The 20,175-nt window shown below is 41.9% G+C and overlaps 1 long non-coding RNA gene across 1 annotated transcript; it reads right to left on the bottom strand.

Annotated features, from left to right (window-relative positions):
• Window positions 1-218: 218 nt before the first annotated feature.
• Window positions 219-13,594, bottom strand: LOC130252663 (uncharacterized). Its single transcript, XR_008840410.1, has 3 exons — window positions 13,526-13,594; window positions 3,001-3,188; window positions 219-299 (listed from the first exon to the last, which is right to left on the bottom strand). It is a non-coding gene; the product is annotated as an uncharacterized LOC130252663 (long non-coding RNA).
• Window positions 13,595-20,175: the final 6,581 nt, after the last annotated feature.

Here is a 20,175-nt window from a genome sequence, read left to right as displayed (position 1 = left end):
GGCTTCATTCTACACTCAGCTGAAACTTGAATTCAGCCCAGGAGAAAGAGGGAATTCAAACCCTGGGCAAAGTGAGATGCAGCTTACAGCTTGCAAATTCCACATTCAAACCAGAAACACTCTGTAATTCAGCTCTGGGACATGGGCTGATCCCTTTAACCTTCTGCTTACACAAATCACTGATCAGGATCCATCAGTTGTTAGCTGAGCCCTTTGGTCTTGTTTCTCCAGTCTAAGTGGACTTTGCTGAAGGGAATTGTCCAGCCTCAGCTGCTGAAGCAGGTGTGCCAAGCAGGGCACTAAAAAAAAAAACAAAACAAAACAAAACCAAACAACCAAAAAACAAACAAAAAAAAAAAAACAGAGGTAATGCAAAAGATAAGGAGTATGAGCCAGCCAGGTAAGGGGAGGAGAGAGCAGAAGACAGGAAAATGTGTCACTTCATCTGGCAGGAGGTAAGGCTAGGTGCTCACTCAGCCAGGAAAAAGAACAGAAGTTGCCACTTCTGAGTACTAGGCACTGCTACCTGGTGTGTCCTTTCATTCCACAGCACAGCAGAGATCCTACCTGGAAACACCACAGGAGCAGGTGGTGTAAAACTTCCTTGCTGGGTACCAAATAGCAAATCAAGTGCCTTTCAGTCATCCCCAAGACCCACAGTGAACTAGGAAGCTCCCTGTGAAGGATGAAGCCATCCTTCAGTCCCATAGGACATGGTGTTTCTAATAGCCCTGCAAGAAATACAGGCACAGACTCTTCATTTTCCTAAATAAAACCAAAATACTTCCTGAACTTTAGGCTCACACATTACAGCCTGATTATCTAAACCTTCTTCTTAAAACTTGGTAGGGAAAGATGAAAAAGCAAGCACATAGAATACTAAAACCTGACTGAAATCTCAGTACTTTTTGGGCATTCTCAGGAATTTTTAGCTTGCTTTGGGCTAGCAACAGCATGTTCTGGTAACAGCACTTTCATCTTCTGCAGTAGATTAACTCCTTGTTCTTTGCAGGTTTTACTGAATCCAACACCTTAAAGACAAACAGAATAAAAAGTGCAGAATTTGATCTATTTTTCTTTACAGCTCCATAAAGGTCTGTATTTCATGTGATTTAAGCAGCAAAACCACTCATCAGCTCCGGTTGTTTCAAAGGTTTTTAAGTATTGGACCAAGTTGATAGGAAAGCTTTCCTACACTACAGTCTGGCTCTAACTCCTGACTTCAGGAATGGCATGTGGGGATGATTTAAAGTTACCTTTCTCTGTTGCCTGTGCCAGCAGTGAGCTGTCCCCTCTGATAAGGGGCAGAGTGGAAAGAAATCAGTAACTTCTTACAATCACCCCAGTGGGAGCTGCCAGAGGTCAGGAATCCCAGCCCTGCTGCTACTGAAGCCCTTCATTTACTGTCCAGTGTTATATGTGTGAAGTGATTGAGTGGTTGCTCTGTTCTGCCTACTAGGTCACCTTTCTATATTTATCACATCACTGTACAAAACACCACAGTGTACCTCAAGGAAGGGAGGCTCCACATAAAATTAAACTCTACCTTAAATCTTCCTGAAAAAGCAGCCCACTCCCCAGTTCTGAAGAGAACTGCTTTTCCTCTCTCTGCTCAAAAATTCCAGTAAGCAAATACATCTGAAAGTCTCAAAGAGAGTTCCAAGGACACGAAAGAAAAAGAAACCAGCATTGAAAATATCCTGAAATATTCTGGGCTGACAATCACATTTGTACAATAAAATATTTGTCCTTTTTTGCCTAAAATATCCTTTAAAATAGCTGGAGGATAAGAAGTGCCTTTATATTCATTGGAAGCAAAAATGAGTCCCCTTGGTGGGCACAGCCCAAGCACCAATGCAGGCAATGGAGGCTGTGAACCACCTGGGCTTTGATTTACCCCTCTTGAGGTTTTTAAGTGCTGACAGCACAGGATGCTTTATTCCCATTTTTATTTATGCTATAATATCCTTCCCAGCCCTTCTTCTTTGCATTTTTTTCATCCCAGCTTCCACTGATGTGCCCCATCTGCACTGGCCTCAGCTGGGACTGTCCATCCTGCCTGAGTCAACAGCACAGCACTGACCACTGCTCTACTCCAGGTTCCTTTTCAAAATATAAACATATTTAGATTAATCCCATTCTATCTATTCCAAAGCACTCACATTTTTATACACTGATATAGAAAAAGGAGTGATTCTTTGTATGAACTGGCATAGAAATCATGGGGTTGCTACCAGGCACCAAGGGTCAGTACATCCAAGAGGTAAGAGTTTTTGGTCTAAAATACAGACTAATAAAGGATATTGTTGCAGCAGGAAGAAACCAAAGGAAGAGGCAGCAAGTGAAAAGTAGGAAAGAAGACTCTCTAGACAGTTAAAAACACAGAGGTAATGGTAGGCCTGACTTTTGAAGATGATACTTTACAGTTTGCCATTTAAATGGACACAGAAAGATACCAAGCTGGTACTGTCTTTAAAACAAATACGTAGAAATGACAGCCTGACTTTCTTACCCAATATTCTCTACTCCTCACCAAAGTGAAGATTATTTCAAGTACATGGTTTCAAATGGAGAGGTGATGCAGCTGTTTCTGCCCTTTGGGGCTATACAGGCACTCAATTATCAGGGCACATACAGCCACAGATAGGCTGGGACAGTGCCAGTACAGCAGCAAAGGTGGCTGGAATTAGTCTGCAGTTATATAGGGATAGTTGTCTAAAACTGGATGAAACAAACAGAAGAAACCTCTTGCCAAAGTGTCAGCAATCTTCTACCTCAGGTTACTTAATTCAGTGGAGGAGGCAAAAACCTTGCAGTCAGAGAGAGTCCTGGCTCCCTCCTCAGTGCTGCAGTCCCAAATCAGTAACTCCCTCTCTCACCTCCTTCCTACTTGGCTGAGCAGCCCAAGTGTTCCAAGGATGACCTGCTGACACACTTCCCACACCACAGACTGGGAAACCACAAAGTGTCTGGATGCATGAGTGAGACAGAGATTCTTACCTGCTGCCTTGTTCCTGTCTCTGCATGACTTTCCTGCTGCAGTCGGTGCCAGCCACCACAGAGCCATTTCTTTGGAATTCACCACCCCAGGAGTCGTTCCTGCCATGGTGGGAACCAATGCTTGGCAGCACTTCTGCACCTCTTGACTCACACGAAGCTTTTGGCTCCTTTTCCATCCTTTCCTTGAGCTACAGAGGAAAGAAACAAATCGTTAAAGAGCAAAAACAGCTGTAAAAAGTGTCACTCGATGTAAGCTGTGAAATCTGTGTTCTAGGAAGAGGAAACATGCATGTTTCCAGACATATAAAAGCTCCAGCATATCCAGCACAAGAGAAAAAATCAACTCATGTTCATGAGAAATCTACTCTGACAGTTCAAAGATACTTGGACTGACATTTAACCATATGTGAAGAAGGTAAGAGGTTCTTGATCCTGTGAGCACAGCTGATGTCTCTGTGCAAGGTTCTGTATGAAAAGACAAGAGACAACCCTGCAAAATAAAAAGAAAGAAAATGTAAGTGGAAGTGCACGGAATTTAAGTTCCATCCAATGCTGGGCCATTTTAATAACAGCCCAAATATCACTCCACATCTGTTTGGTTCTCCAGTTCCTCACAAGCTGCTGAATAAAAGCAAATGACATCCAGGTCAAGTTACACTCCTAAAAACACACAGGCAGCTCATTTGTCTGCAGCTACTTCCAATGGCTTGGCAGTGCAGGTCTGGGAAGAACAGAGCTACCACTAGCACAAACAACATTGGGTGACATCTCAAATTAATGCAGCATCACACCATCCACAGGTAAGTGACCCCAAAGGGTCGTGATCCCCAAAGTGACCTAATGCCCATGGAAACTCAGGAGTGAGGGGACTTCTGATGCATCCTGGTTCTTTCTGACATCAGAGCTCTGACTGCCAGCAGGGATGAGGGGGACAGTGACATGGGGGACACCACTGCACAACTCTGCTGAAACAACTGGAGGAAAAATCTTGTAAATCTTGCACGTATTTCAGAAAAATGATTTGTTTGAGGAAGTGTACTTAGACAAACTGAAATCATCCAGCATTCCATGCAGCACATTTGACTTAACAATGAGGCAACTGCCTCGGGGCACCTTTGAGGTGCTGGGAATGACACGGATTTGCATTTGCAAAGGCCCCTTTGTAATCCCTTCCCAGATTCCGTGTGTCATCATCCCACCCTGGTCTCCTGGCCATCCTGTTACCACCTGGCCATCACGTTTCCACAGTGAACTGGATGAAGCCTCCAGGAAGGGTGACCAAAGAGCTCAACACACAGAAAATGCTGCTCCTCAACCCTCCAGAGTGCTTGGCCTGCTCACCCTAACAAATCCAGATGCTGTCGGAGTTGAGCCTCGCTGTGCACAGCAGCCCTGTTACTGTTTTAGCTGTGGTTTACTGTTTGGAACTGGGAAGAGATCGCTCCGAGGAATGCAGCTTAAAGCAAGACTCTGCATTTTAAGTGGATGTTTCTATTTGGAAAGCAAGGCTTCAGGAAACAAGGCAAGGCACAGAATGGAGAACCTCTCAGAGGGCTGCATCGATTAGACTGCAGGAAGGAGCAGCACAGCTCAAAACAGCCAGAAGAGTCAATAGGAAACCTCTTGGAGCTGTCTGACATTGTGGTCTGGTCCGGGAGCCAGCGGATAAAGCCGAGGGCTGGGAATGCATCATCCAAACTCTGACCCCGGCTAGATAGAATTATTTGAACAATGCAAATGGGAAGAAGATTTAATCTCAGATAGTTTTGCGTGAGATGGGGATTCATAGTTCATTACATATTTATAATGAGAGGGCTTTGCCTTCTCAAAGGCACAATAATTATCAGCCTCCAGCAGCTTTTGCACTGAGAAATGCTGCTATTTAACTCACTTGACAGCTGCTGCACTCAGTCACAAAAAGACATCATTACCTTTATCTGCACCTTTGCTCCTCCCTGGATATCACTTCATTCTATCCCTTCCAGAGACACCCAATTTAAGGACAACATTTCCAGCATGACACAGAATTGAAGAAACCTCTCCATTAACTCCTTATGGTTTAATAAATAAATAACTTCTGTATAAAACAGCATTGACAGAAAACACAACAAATGTATTTTTCTAGAAATGTCAGACCTAGAGGAAAAAAAAAACCCATTACTATAATTGTAGCTACTGGGTACAAACAATATTGTCTACTAGGAAAAATTGCACAGCAAAAGGAACATAACTAAGGGAGTGTCCTGCAAAAAAGGTTTCCTCCCTGATCCCAGATTCAGACACAACACCTGGCTACTGCACAGAAAGATTTATGGAGCTACCAGTGCCGTTTTCTTCAGGAAGGACTGAGCACCCAGATATCCTCAGCTGGCACGGGTGGAATTCAAGAGAAAACCTGGATTGACTTATGCCTCAGGAAGAGCTGGATGTTCCCTGAAGATGCCAGCAACTAAGAGGTGAAAATGACTTTCTAGATGAGCATTTTGCAAGTGGCCACCCAGGAGAAAACACAAAGCAGCAGCAAGAAAGAAGGCTATTCTGCGTAGAATGAGCAAATCAAGAATTAAACACACCTTCCTAATATTGAAGATAAAAAAATGTGGTTTCCATGTTAAAGCTAGAATTGAAAAATTGCTCTATCCAGCAATTCTACATGGAAAGTCAATTGAACTTGCAAGTAGGTGCCTGGTTTCAAAAGGATTAGTTACCTTTCCAGCTTTATATCCAGCTCTTTATAGGTCTCAGGATCACAGTAACTCACCAGCTGGATGCCATCAGCATGTGCAGTACGTAAAACAGCACAAAGCAGAGGGGCAAAAATCTCCTTAATTTTGTAAGGAAGGAGGTGCCAGAAGACTTACACATATGGCCAGGGCCAGGGCACCATTCCAACCCCACAGGAGCACTGCCAGTGACACATCACCATTTCAAAAGGCTTATCAGGTCAGAAACATGGAAACAGAACTGGAGATGAAGTTTCCGTGTCACACTGTAACAAAATCTTCTCCTTTTGAGGGGGAACCAATAGCAAAGCATCTGAGAATAGCAGCTTTCAGCAAGATGAAGAAAGAGGCTGGTTTGATTTACAGCTGTATAACTTATGGCCACATCTGGCAGTACAAGGCCAGGGAATTTCTTGGGGAAGGAAATGCCACTTGATGCTTACACAATTAAAGCAGACAATGCAGAGATAGTTTACATAAAGTGAATATTTTTTCCTCAGAACATTCACCTAAAACCTTGGGCCAGGAAGAGTGGGGAGGCTACATTCAAAGTGACAGTTCTGATTGCTTTGGACATTCATTTCCTTGCTCTCCATCCTCCTGAAGGGCTCACAACAGAGACTAAGGTATGAATTTTAATTCCCATTGCTCACCTGTAGGAAATTATTACAGGAAGAAAAGCAAGTCTTTTCTGACAGCAATGGTAGTGAGACTTTTTATCTAAAAATATTTTGCACATGTTCAGCAAAGCCAAAACAGTTTCTGCTGTTCGTTTTTTGTTTAAATGATATTCTGAATATACAGCTGGCAGAGACAGCACTTGGCTGCTCTCTGTCCTGGTTACAAGGCTAGGGAAGCCAGACAGACACAGGTCCTTAAATTCTGGCAGGTTTTGGGAAAATTCCAGATCCACTGAAGCAGTTTGAGCTGTTAGGACAGAATTCATGCTTCTCATTAGGATAATTCACTCTAATAGGCCTCTGAAGGCTTTCCCTTTTTGGCAACGTTCTTTTAATGAGGCTCAAGTTGGATCTGTGTATCTTACATTGTAAAATATTTTAAATAAACACCCCATACGGAAATCTTCGTTATGTTCAGAAAAAAAAAGGAGTTCAAACAACCAGCTGAAAAACCTGTATTAATACAATAAAATAGGGAACTTCAGATGAAAGAGAAATGTTGTGCTAAGGAAGGTTCCTTTCACGTCCCAGCAGAGTATCATCCACTTCAGCTGGATGTGCCTGCTGGAATGACACAGAGCTGTGCTGAAATGATCTAACTGTGGATTTTACTCTGGATGTATTAAGAATAGTTGCTCACTCTGAGATCTGCACAGAAAATTCGTGCCACTGCTCTCACACAGAAGATCTCATCAGCTTGAGGAAAGCAAGGGAGAGCTGCAAGTTTGAAAGCTCAAACTACAGCACTAAAAATCATTCCAGTATTAACACCTGACTTTTCCTACTTCCCTAGGAAGGAAGTGTAAAAGCAGAGAATGGTAAGGGAAATGGAAAAGCAAAGCAGAGACTGAAATATAAAAAATGCAGAGATGCTCACTTAGAAGTTAAGACTCTGAATACAAAATGAAAAAAAAGTCCCTAGAAAAATAAAATAAGGAGAGAAGCAGCTGGTATTTCCCAAAATTCTCCAACTGAAATTATATAAAAGGGAACATACTCAAATGTCTGAACAGCCCCTAGGGCTGGGTTTTCCTTAACTCTGACTTCATTTCCCTTAAACAAAGCTATTATCTCAGCAACTCCACACCAAAATAAAACAGAGATGGGAGAACCAATTTAAGTGCTCCTTTACCACTATGAAGACTCTGAAATATGAGATACTTCTCTCAGAGTCTACTTGGAGTAATATTAGACTACTGGAAGGTTGGACATTAAATGGCAATAGTGGACTTTTCTCACTCTCATTAAATTGGAAAATGCTTGCTTGCTCTTAGAGCTCTATTAAATGGTGTTTAGCTGCCACTTACCCAGTGTAAATGGACTATTTCATGCAAAATTCATACCTCACACAGACAGACCAGCCTGATGGCCGCAGTGCAGCAAACTCCACTAAGTTCTGGACAGTTCTGGCACTTTTTCAAGTGCACTGACTTTCTCCACAAGCACTGAGCTCAGTTTTAGCACACATGCTCTGGGAAATGAGTGCTCCACAGGCAGGCAGCAGCATCAATACACACTGCACTAGAGACTGAGGTGGGGCAGAGCTGCTGAGGCAGCTCCACCGCTCCTGCTTCTTCCTTGACACCAGACACAGCCATTGATTTTCTCTCCTCTCTGGTGCCAGCTGTGACTTTTTCTCTCAGCTTAAGAGAGAAGTCGTCCTTCCCCATTCCAGTCCTGTCCCCCCAGCATCAGGCCAGATGCCTGGGAAGAAGCAGTAACAGTCCCAACAATTTGTTCTTCTCCCAAAGAAGGCACAAACAGACAATGAATGTTTTCTGCTGGGGAAGGTCAAAAGACAGGCCAGAGTGGTCTGTGTGCCTCTGCAAGGACTGAGGATGGAAAGGGATGAAGACTAAAGTGCTCTTACTGTCCCACATGACATAAACATCCTGAATTGTATCATGGGAAGGGATTTCTGCCCCAAGGTAACCCATCTCTGTGTCTCTCCTACAAACATCACATACCCCACCCATAACTCCCATCCCACCAAGAACACTAAGTCACTTATATTCTAAAGTCTGTAGCCTTGATTACACCAACTCTGAATTCTCCAAGCTGGCTCACAGAACAGATTTTCCTAGTCCTCTGCTCGTGTCTGCTGCTGGTGAAATGGAGCAGTACACACTCCAGACAGAGAATGCACCCACCCTTCATCCACACACCACACAAGTAACCAAGACATTCCCTACAGAGGAGTCTGAACTGTCCCCCACATCACAGTGGTACAGACATGGGGAGTAACCACCCAAAAATCCCATGAGAAACCCTAACCTCAGCATTTCCTTTCATTACACCATGCTGAAGTCAGCTCCTCAACATCCCACAGATGTTTAGTCGGCATCTGTTCAAAGCCCCTTGTGCATTCTCAGGTATGTCTTTATTCTCATCACCTGTGAAAGGATGAAAGAACCAAAAAGGAATAATTTGATCACTTTATACCTTATCACTTGCATGCCATTTATTTATCCTTCCCAGACTAGGCAGGTAAACTCCAGTTTATCCTTCCCTTCACTCCTCTCCCTTGGTGTTTGAATACTGCAGCCCAAGAACACAGAACAGCAGTAGCCTCTTCAGGTCTCACTAGTTTTTTGATTTTTGAACTCATTTTGTCACTCTTGGGCCCCTTGGTCATGCCCTAGGGCTGAATTTGGACTTCAGCTGCAGCAATCACCAGAGCTTGGGTAAGCTGGGCATCAAAACTCAGCCAGGGACAGAGATGTATTATTTCTCTATTAATATGTTAATTACTCTGTCGTGTTTGCTGTGAGCACCAAATTATTTCCCTCTCAGTCTGAGAGATGGAAGAGAACTGATATGCTCATTTTTCTTCACAATAATGCTGTCATCAGCCTTAAATTTGGGCTGCTTCTGAAGGGAGTTATTACTCTGTAAAAATGAAGCACAGTGCTGCTGCTTCTCTCTCTTAATTACCATCAACTGGTTTCTGAAAAAATACCATGCCATAAATATAGCTAAAATGGTGGTTTTCTGAGGCTTCCCTTCAGAATCCATCAATTTAATCAAGCCACAGGCAGGAAGGCTGAGGAGGAGCCTGTGGGGAGCTGATCACCTGAGACAGTGCCAAAGAATTCATCAGTTGCAGCAGAAACCTTTCTAGTTTCAAGGAAAGCTTTATCAGACTCTGAGATGTAGTGCTCCTTACTGGAATTCCTTTTCCCAAGAGGCTAAAGGCTGCCTGGCACTCTTTTTTTCATGCCACTGCTGGCTTTTAGCAGGTTTAATCCTGCTCCTATGAAGGCAAAAACTCTGAAGGATTTCTCACACTAAAGACAGAGGTAAAATAAGAAATAACAATAAACATGCAGAGCACTTAAAGGAAAAACAGAGATTACTCACTCTGACTTATTCTGAGATAAGAGATGAAACTTGCTATAGGTTTGTAAGGCTGTTCGCCACTGGCATCTCCTGAGCCAAAAAATACCCTTTATCCTCTATGGAGTTAGTTAAAATAATTACATTGACTGATTTTTAAACCATTTTTCTAATCAATGGATTAATTCTGTTACAGTGTATTTCAGCTGTTATTAAGATGATGCAAAATGGCCTCATTTGTGATTTGGGAAGCATTTAGGATGGGTAATGAGTTTAAGTACAGTAAAACCAAAAGAAATAGAAGAAAGAGCAAAGCAGACCCCAGGGGCACATACAGCAGTTTTCTCAATGACTTCTGTAGGGAAGCACTATTAAAACTGGTAACTGATCACACACTATGTGTGCATGCTGCCTTTTAACAAATTTGAGCACATTTTAACAGAAATGCTATGGTCTGCAGTGACCTGCTGGGATACAAATCAAACCTATGGCTGTTGGCAATGGGCCAGGTAAATTCAAACCATGTGACAAGGCCTCTTCTATATTTTATTACTTCTTTTTTTTTTTTTTTTTTAAATCCCAGGTTTCTTTAAGAGAAAAATCCCTTGCACATCTCCCAGGTACAGCTTGCCTTAGTGCAAGAAATGTGCTGACACTAAGCTGATGTAAATCAAGGCAAGTTCACTGATTAATGGAGCAATGCTATTTAATATTAATTATCTTATTGTTCCTATGATTTGAGAAGAAATTACTTGGGTTCTTGTTTTAGGTCTGTTATAGCCTCATTTTTACAATAATATAAGAATCCAGTATTTCCAGTTCTGGCATTAAGTGTTTTAACATGGCATTTCTCCAGCATTTTCCACTTTGCCTGTTACAAGGCCATGACTGAACTAACACCACAGCAGAGAGTCAAAGCATTACTGCTGAAATCCATTGTGACTTCAGCACAGGCTGAGATTCCGCATGGGTGCTTGGAATAAATCACTCTTGGCAGCTCCTGTAGTATTTGGTGCTGTTCCCAACATCTCCATTCCTGGGCTGATGTAATTAGAGGGCACAAAACTGGCTTAAGCTCCTACAAGTGAGTGCAAATGCTTTATTTAAAGATCAGCCCTGGACTCTTAGAAAAAATTCAAGTACAAAAACCTTTTGACTTTCAGCTGGACTGACAGGTGACAGTCTCAAACTCCAATTACCATTCCTCATTGCATCTCACTTCTTCTTTGTGTGTACTTACACTGAACAATTGCCCTCATCTATAGGAGGAACATCAATGAGCCCAAGTGCTCTGATCCTGTTAGGGTCGGTCAGCTGTCACTTCCTCAGAAGTGTTTCCAAGGAATGAGAGGGCACAGAAAGCAGGCCCTCCAGGAGAAGATTTCTCTGCAAAGAGAAATCTGCTTTGGCTGCTCAAAGACCCTGCAGAAATCTCAGGAGAGCTGGAATAAACTCAGAGGTTCCCAAGATTTCTAGGGCTGCTACTGCAACAGGAGGAATACAGTATGTCAGGAGTTTTATCCCACAAAATGGGAGCCAGAACTGCCTGACTCATCAAAAAACAGGCTTTACCATAGAAAAACCATGAGTAAGTGAGGAGGGTTTTTCTGGGAGTCTGCATTTCTTCCCATCCAGCCAGACAGCTGAGCTAGGACTTTCAGAATAATCCCGAAATTAGCTTCACCACAGAAAGAGAAGATAATAATTATCTGATTATTGCAGTAATGTATGCAATGGCGATTATTAGATCTTTTAAATCCAAGTCCTCAAACCTTGACTAGTTTAGGTGGATTTTTGAGAAGCAGTAGCTTTTCATCTCATCCCAGGCAGACCCTTATTCTGATCCCAATCCCAATCTCTACTTTATGCTTATAAACACTGTTTCTTGAGGCAGCAGCCTGAAGATCTCTATGTGATAAGTCATCCTCCTTTGCAAAGTTTCTGGTTTTCACCTTCTCACCTATTCTTCACGTTTCTTGCAGCTACTTCTAGATCTGGTTTGATTTTAACAGAATTTGAAAATGTACATTAATTAAAGTGCATTATTAAAAATTTCACAGCTTTTACAAGATCTCCTTCTTTCTGAATTAGCGCTATAGAAACACAAAAAAAAAAAAACTCACAAGAAAACCCCAAACCTTAATTTTAAAAGCAACTGGCTTTTGATATCTCTTCTCAAAAAAGCCTTTGATTGATTGGCCACCATTAAAATATCTGCCCTTAAGGTTTCTCTGTAACAGACAAAGCTGAAGAGTGGGTAAGAAGATGCTTCAAAACTCCTTTTAAAAATTGAAGAAAATCTTCAACAATGACTAACATCCATCTGAGGACACTATACATCATCTTTCTTTTGTTCCTACTGACAAGTAATATATGCTGAAAACTCAGAATGAAGTAAAGTATTCAAGGTCTATCCAGGTAAAATGTTTTTTTTAAGGAACAAACAAACAAAAAATGAAGTGTCTGAGCAAGAAGGAGATTTCCAGGGCATCCAGAGTCAGTCTAACACTGATCCTTGCTGACTGCAAGCACAGGAATACAAGGCTGAGGAGGAATGCTTTGGAAATCCCACCACGGCATGCAAATTTTGTGGGAGAAACATATAACGGATGTCTGTCAAAACCAGAATGAAAGAATGCATTTCTGCATTTCAAGGCTCGAAGAAAAGAGCTTTTATGGGCTGAAAATAAATGAACAGAAAGCAAATTTGGCCAACCAAATTGGAGAGAGGGATGGATTTTTGTTTGTTTGTAACTGGCATGGTTTTTCAATGAAGAATCTGGAGAATATTAACAGTTATGCCTAAATCTATGCTGGAAGCATTTTTGTCATTTTAGAGCCAAAACCAGCCTCTTGCCAAAACCTGTAAACTGCTTTTTAAAAAAGGAAAAGAACAAAAAAAAGCACCTTCAAAACGGAATTTGCAATTCTCATGGCAGGCGATCATCAGCTCCAATTAGTCCCTGGCAGAAGAATCTGAGCAAGAGTGATAGACTCAGTGCATCCAAAAATGTTTAGTCTAGACTAAACCTCACTGGAATTCTCTACAGACCAGACCTCAGCCCTCTGGATCCCTGACAGCCATCTCTGTTGGCCACAAACAACAACACCGTGTGGATCCTGTTCCAGGCTTCCCTCCCACCTCTCCTTATCTGTTCCCAGAGCTATTCCCCCTTCCAAACCCACAGACACTCAGGTACAAAGCTGTTGATGGCTGCAAGTATTTGAAGCCTGGTTAATGAACATAGGTAATGCTCCTCCCCTGCCCCTAATCATCAGCACAGTGAGCATGTGAGCCTAAACCCAAAATAATAAACCCAGAAAAACATGTTCATCTGCCTGACAGCAGCCAGAAGCCCCTGATGCCTAAGAGAAAAAGATCTGGAGCTGCTCTTTCTAAAATGTTGTCAGCACAATTAATTCTGAAATATGCTCTGAAAATGTGGAACGTGGCCCATCTGTCACGGCTCCTCGTGTGCATTTAATGATTAGTGAGAGTGAGGAGCATAAACTCTTTCCTGTGCAGAGGATTCAGCCAGTAGTTAAGAAGTTCATCCTTTCCCAAACTCAATCCTAAATGGCTTCTTCAACAGAAAAGAAAGTCACCAACTAACTCTTTTGTCACCAGTCCCATACAGCTACCATCACTATCATCACTATGAAGTAAGGCTGGAATATTACTTTTCTTTCTTAATATTGGAAATTGGCCAGTGGCTGGAACCCATTCCTCCAGAAAAGCAAAAAAAGTGATGATATGTCAAGTGTGAATACCTGGCAGCCTTTTACCTGTATGCTTGAATGGCAATTCAGAGCCAACACCAAGTTTTCCAGCACCTTTTCTCAAGACTCTGAGTCCAGTTTAATGATCACCACACACTGGAGAAGCTCAGCTAACTCAGGTCCAGACCTGAAATCCAAGAACAGACACATTTAGATCAATCTATAGATTGAGGCACAGGAACTGAGCGGCCTGAGACTCGGCCTGTCCACCCAGAGACAAGCTGTTACAGCCAGCTCTCATTTATAATTGTCCAGGACTTAAAACAGTACTTTTGCTTTCAATTCCAACAGCAGCTTGGAGTGCTAAATAAAGCCAGGCTGCTGTTTCACACACCAGCAGGCCCATGCACTTAAGCAAATGGCCAGAACCTTTTCGCAAAGACATAAGGAAGAAATCATTCAAAACGACACATAAGTTTGCAAGAACAGTCTTTCAAATCTGTGGCAACTTTGATAAGATTAGTATTAGATCAATACTGAATTTTGGGAATTTCATCATGAGGTAAAATAATTTTCACTGGATGCACATAAATCACTGTACTTGCACTTGCATCAAAACATGAACTTAACCTGTGATAACTTCCCAAGATTATACACTAAGGAGCTTACATGTATAAAATGTAAGTAATACATAAACAAAACCAGCCCTGAATTCCATTTGAGCATTTTGACAGATGTATTTATTTCACTTAAGGAATGCACTTATCTGCTCCCATTAAAAGGTGTCACCAGGTGGACACAAGAATCCCAGTTAATCAAGGAGCCACATCTAATCACAGTATCACAGCAGCCACCCATCACTATCTCCAGAGAAGCCAGAACAGATGTTCAAAGGGATTCTCCTGGGATTTAAGAGTTCTTGAAGGGAAAAAAAAGGTACATCTTGAAGCAATCAGGAAAGCGATTGTAAATTCTAATTTAAAGATAACCATTGGCAAATTAAGCCTATTAGTTAAACAAACTTTCCTAAGGAAACAATGCCTTGTCCCAGGCCAGGACAGCTTCCACAGGCAGTTGCTCTCATGTTTTTGGGACAGATTCTAACTTCTGCTGCTGCTGCTGTGCCCTGGCCTCTGCTCACACACACCCCCATACATATGACCCCTCAGAGAACATCTAGTTCTGGAAATAAGGCAGGTTCAAAGGGACCTTTGGAGGCTGCCACATAAATACTGAATTTAGCATTATTCACCATTGTTCCTATATCAGCTGAAAAAGAGGGATAAAAGAGATGTCATATGAATCGAAGCCCTCCAAGCTTTCTCCAACAGAACAGATTCTGAGGATGTACACAAAGTTCAAATGAATTAAGATCTGGAGTTTATATTCTCCTGAAAAGTCAAACCAAAATGACAAAAAAGCCCTTTGAAGACTGAAGGAATGCAGGAAACCAGGAAGGCTACTCCTCTTATGCTTTCAAGGCTGTCAAAACCAGGAGTTGTTAGAAATCTTGCTCACCAGCAATTTCCAGCATGATTTCTCATTGCATAACTTTAATCCAGAGTCAATTCCTAAATTATAGCTTGATAAAATATCTGTAACAAATATAAAATATCTTATAATCTGCCATAAGCCTTAGAATTACATTTTCCATTAAGCAGTTGGAATGTCCAGGCAACATGAATATACTTTCCTGTGCAGTGTCTGTAAATTGGACTGAAGATAAGCTAAAACTGGCCACACATCATTCAACCAGGTTCTGGGATTGGCTGTATCTCTGCAGCAAAATCCAGAGCACTGCAGAGGGGATGTGCCTTAGCAGTTTCTCTCTGTAAATCCCTGTAAATAACAGCTTTCTTTCCATGTGGAACATGGAAACATGTGGAACGTGGTGCTTTAAAAATGGAAAAAATGGAAGAGGAGAAAACAGGTTTTTCCTGGCACAGGTGGGGTCCCACTCAACATCAGACCTCCCACATTCCCATCCTACCTACATTCAGATACAGATTCTACCCAGATGCAGAAGCCTTAATAATATTTTCAATATAAAAGCATAGCTTTGTTTCCTCTGTGCTACTTAATTCTGCTCTGTGTTTATAGGGCTCCTCAGCAGGGAAGAGGTCAAAGAAAACGAGAATTCATTCAGGGAATCGTTTCATTCTCACAGAGTGTTTTACAGAACGAGATGGAAAAAGATGGAAATGGATATTCCCAGAGGACAGTGATGTAATACTCCTGCATGCACTGATGAGTATCTCAAGAATACAACCCTCAGCAGGAAATACTAATTCTTCTCTGGCTAAACTCAAGTGGTTACTCTTTTGAGGACTACAAGATCCATAATTCAGAATGAGATTTCTTTCATGTTCATTTTTTTCTTCTTCTAAAGTAAAAAATGCAAAATGAATACTTGATATCTGTTGGATTTAATAACCTCATTATTTGCAGGATTTCCCATGTGCAGCAGCACATTTCTGAATCTATCACTTCATACTAGCCCTGGCAGAATTGCCATGCCCTGCCTTTAAGGTAGCTCAGGCTGGTCACACACCTTCACTGCAGCTTTGAAGACTGGCCCCTCACTGAGGAGGACAAGAATTGAAAAAACATGTTTTATTTCCTAAGAAAAAGATATTCCACACAAGGGGAACTCAGGGTGTGGATTCCCTGTAGAAGGCAGATTTAATTTACAACTCACCAGTTTAGATGAAATAATCAGGATTCTCTATATTCCTTTGTGGCAAGGAGCAGGAAAAATGGTTAATCAAATTTAGAGTCAAGAACTGAACTCTCAAAGTTCTGATATACTTTTTCAAAATCAGCATAAAAATTAGACACTATTAAATCAGTCATTTCTTAGGTGGGCATAATAAAGTGCAACTTCAGAAAGACTCAAGCAAGCAAGGTGCTCAGAGCAGGACCTGCCCTGCCAGGTGAGGCTTTGCAGGCATTCCCCAAGCAGCAACACTACACAAACCCTTAGTGCAAAGCTCCTTGGTTTGTCTGGATGCAGCTCTGCAAGGGACATTTCAGAGAATGTCTTCTGATCTCAAAGGCAGATGTAAATTGGTTTGATTTGCTGTTATGGCTGCTGGCATACAAAAAAACCTGCTAGGATACCTGCAGAACCACCTCCCTAAAACTGGGACATTTCAAGTCACGGCGTTCATTCAGAGGATATTCTGAATGTTCCCTTCAAAACCCAAAAGATGGGCAGTATAATCCTAAAATACTTCACTGTACAGACGGACTAAGGGAGATGGGAGAAGTTCACAAATTCAACCAACTTTCCTCAGGTTTGCTAGCCATGCCTCTGCTACCCCTTCCCAGAAATTCCAGCATGTTGCCAAGGAAGGAGAGGAAGGAAAAACCTAGATGAATTAAAACTCCAATCCACTAAACCAAAAACACCCACCCAACAAACCACCTAACACACTAGAAGAAGAACCCTTCTGCTTCTCTTGATAATTCCACAAGGAAGCAGCCAACACATCATATCCTATTCCTGGAGGACTTTCCTCTCAAATGGTGAGATCCATGACCACTCTTACCTCTGTCAATGAAAAACTAAAAAAGGATTATCACAATGTTGCCTTTCAAAACCTTTACCTAAAAATGGAGAGGAAATGGTCATTTTTAGGGAATGTCAGTCACTTCTGGGAAAAAGAAATTCCTCCCTGATAATGTGCACTCAGACCCTGATGAGATCAAAGTGGTTGCACATCCACAGCTCCTCAGAGCCCCTGGAAAATGGACAGGCCTACACTTCCTGTGAGAATACTTTCTCTTATAGTTTGCTAGGAGGAGACTCAAATCCAGGAAAAATGGACCAGTTTTATATTTCTGAATATAGTTCCAGAAATTCTGAAATCTCTAAAATTAATAAAATTGTTTTGTGGTTTCTATGAAAAAAATCTTAATTTATAATAGTTAAATTCATGTACAGATGCTACTAAAAACAACAAATCTCCTCTATCCAAAAGATAAAAAAAAAATATGTTCTTAACTGAAAAACCAGATTATTCAAAATCAGATAAGGTGCTTTTAGATAAGTTTGGGAGTAATATTTTTTTTGTCTCTAGAAGCCTCTAATATAGGAGGTTCTCCTGTGGTGTGAGAGAGTTCCTGCAAGTCAGATTTAGCTGCAAGAAATCCATGGAGTTTAGTTGCTTATCTTAGATTGCCCAGACTGCAATGGCCTGGAAACACACAGAGCAGTTTTGCAAGATCACATTTTTCAAAGGAAAATTCCAGTACTGATTGTGTTTCAAGCTGGCTGGAAATTTCTCCAGCACAGATTCTTTCATACTAGTTTAATAGTTTGAGTTTCAGCTGAAATTTGGAATTTTAAAAGGACATTGCAGAATTGAGAATCTGAAAGCTCTCAGATTTGGGTGTGATCTGAGCGGTGACAAAAAACATACAAAACTCATCTACTTCCCAGTATTTTTTTCCTGTCATTTTACTTCCAAGCTCTGCTTCAGGATTGAAGAATTTATTTAAACACCATCATGCCATTTTGCACCACAAATATACAAAATATTTCAGACCCCAAGAGCTGTCAGCAGAGTGACAATGTTCTAAAGGTAAGGCTGAGAAAAATTGGCTGTCCTCAATGCAAAACCTCTCTAAGTGTTCTTAACAGCGTTTTTCCCCCCACATAAGAGGATTCTACTGGATCAGAAGATATTCTTTGGAAATTATACACTCATACACAAACAGAATCCCAGATCGTGGGGGTTTTTCCATGATTCATGAAAAAGAGGTCAAAATGAAAAGAAAGTATTTTTGGCTTAGATGTCTCAAAAATCCAGCAGCAACCAAAGGTGTCCAGCAACAAAGAATCCAAATATTCTCTTTGCTACAAAAATATGAATTCATAGGCTTTACTGAGCAGGCAGAGCTGCATTTCAACAGCTAAAATTTTACTGTACCTTTGGAAAAAGGGTTTCAGTTGCACAGGGTTACAGCCAGCTCCTTTCATCTCTGACCCAGAAGGCACAACTCCATAGTGGGGCAGCTGCCAGAAAAAAACTGCAGAGGCAAGAAATCAATCCATCAAGATTCCAGGAAAACACATTTTATTCAGTAAATAGCACCGTTTGCAAGCCTCCTTTCAAGTGATGAAGCTCTGCTCTGAAAATATGTAGAAGTTACGCGTGCACCTATACCAGGAGTGTTGGAGGAACTTGCCAAGTTGTGTTAGAAAATATGGCTGAGATAATTATTGAGCAAACCCATCTTTCAACCATCTTTGCAGTCCAGAACACCCCCAATGTCTTCCCTATGCATAGTCCCTCCACCTGCTTCCCATCTCTCAGGGACTCTTGTGTGACAATATAAAGAGTGAGGAGGAGGGAAGGCAGGGCTTGTGATCAGGCATCCTGGAATCCCAATAAAACCCAAGCCCTGGAGACATGTTCCTTTGGACAATTTCAGGACCACTATTAATCTGTAAAGCACAAGAAGTGAGGCTGCGAAACAATCACAGAATCCGTTTGAAAAATCCATTCCCTGCATATGTGAACACCAAAGTGGTAAAAAATAAACAATAAACTGCTACTTAGAGTTAATAGTTTAGAATATCTAAACTTAGTGTTTTAGAACATCAGGCAATTTTTCCAGACTTTTTTCTACTGACATTTAAAACTACTTATCAGCCAATTTTTGTATGTTTTGCTGGAGACAGAAGTTCAGGCTGCTTGGGAATAAAGGGGAAGAAGAACAACACAGCTTGTGCTCTTATAAAGGAAGAGTCAGTGAGATTTTAGAGTCTTCCCTAAGTATTCCATTAGGCTGAACTTCATTGTGTTTAAAACAATACTACCCCATTAGCATCTCTGGTTTGGCAATACAGACTGGAGCTGGGCATCAGACAAAGGGCTAAGGATTGAAAAGGCAGAGTTTTCCACAGGAAATTAGGTACTGCTGCTCAGGCAGTGAAAGGAATCTGGTCCACACTTCCATAGTGCTGCTGGAAAGCATCCAAATATCACCTCTCACTGATGCAAACGGGCAGAAAACACAGCAGCAACATAAACAAATCATCCTTGAAAAGCTCCCCAATATGCAGAAAAAAAATCAAAAAAATCAGTTTTTTAATGCACAAACTGATACCAATCCACAAGAGTTTCCCTTTCAGCAGCTGCCAGGATAAATTTCCCCTTTAGGCAGATGGTCCAAAACTTGAGCCCACTATCTATGAGAAGTTGCACACAGTGACAAAACACCCAGAGAATTCTGCGCAGGGAAATGAATCATTCTCAGCACCTGTGCAGAGCCAGTGTGTCCCTTCAGCCCTGACCTACATAGTGCACACTCAGCACTTCAGAACACCCTGCCGTTTAAACCCGACTCACCAGCTTCCCGCTCCCTGCCAGCGGGTGAACGGGGATTGAGGGGCTGCCCTCGGGATAACAACACTCAGTGCCCAGACGCCTGTGCTCTCCTCTGGGCTTTCTGCACCCTGGGACTGCCCTCAGCTGGAGACTGCGCATGGCACCCAGGGCTGGGCAAAGGACAGGGAATATTTTAAAATAATCACAGAGTCCTGGAATGGTTTGGGTTGGAAGGGACCTAAAAGCTCATCCTTGCCATGGGCAGGGACACCTTCCACTAGACTAGGCTGTTCCAAGCCCATCCAAAGCAATGGTGCCACACCCACCTGTTCTTTGGAGCTTCCTTCAGAAGAGGGGTTGCCCAGACAAGAACTTCAC

Source organism: Oenanthe melanoleuca, chromosome 4 (genome assembly GCF_029582105.1).
Source record: "Oenanthe melanoleuca isolate GR-GAL-2019-014 chromosome 4, OMel1.0, whole genome shotgun sequence".
Taxonomy (NCBI): Eukaryota; Metazoa; Chordata; class Aves; order Passeriformes; family Muscicapidae; genus Oenanthe; species Oenanthe melanoleuca.
This window is presented reverse-complemented; position numbering and strand designations above follow the sequence as displayed.